Below are 405 nucleotides of genomic sequence, written 5' to 3'. Positions count from 1 at the left end.
GGTGCCACTGGGACCTGGTGCTGTGCAGTGGCACCTCTATGGGCAGCTGGCCTGGACCCCCCTTTGCAGCCCAGCAGCCCCCCCTGGGTCGGGTTTGGGGGGTGTCATCCCCGAGTTTTCCTGAATAGGGGTGGAAATAACCCCATCTAACCCTGGGCAGGGAGCAGAGGGCAAAAGCAGCAAGGAAGAGTGGGGGACGGTGTGGATTTGTCCCTCTGCACAGAGGGTGCTTCAAGCCTGTGTGAGCTGGCTTCAAACCAGAGCAGTGCCGCTGAGGGGATCCCACTTGGGGTGGGCTGGGCAGCTGAGACCCTCATTCCAGACCCAGTGCCTCCTGTGCCACTGGGTAAAGCTGGACCCTGGGCCCACTGTGTTTCCAGTAAAGCCCAAACTCTCCAACGCCCA

The sequence above is a fragment of the Corvus brachyrhynchos genome, unplaced genomic scaffold (assembly GCF_000691975.1).
Source record: "Corvus brachyrhynchos isolate BGI_N302 unplaced genomic scaffold, ASM69197v1 scaffold59, whole genome shotgun sequence".
NCBI lineage: Eukaryota > Metazoa > Chordata > Aves > Passeriformes > Corvidae > Corvus > Corvus brachyrhynchos.
The sequence above is the reverse complement of the archived record's forward strand: the minus strand, read 5'-3'. Positions refer to the sequence as shown.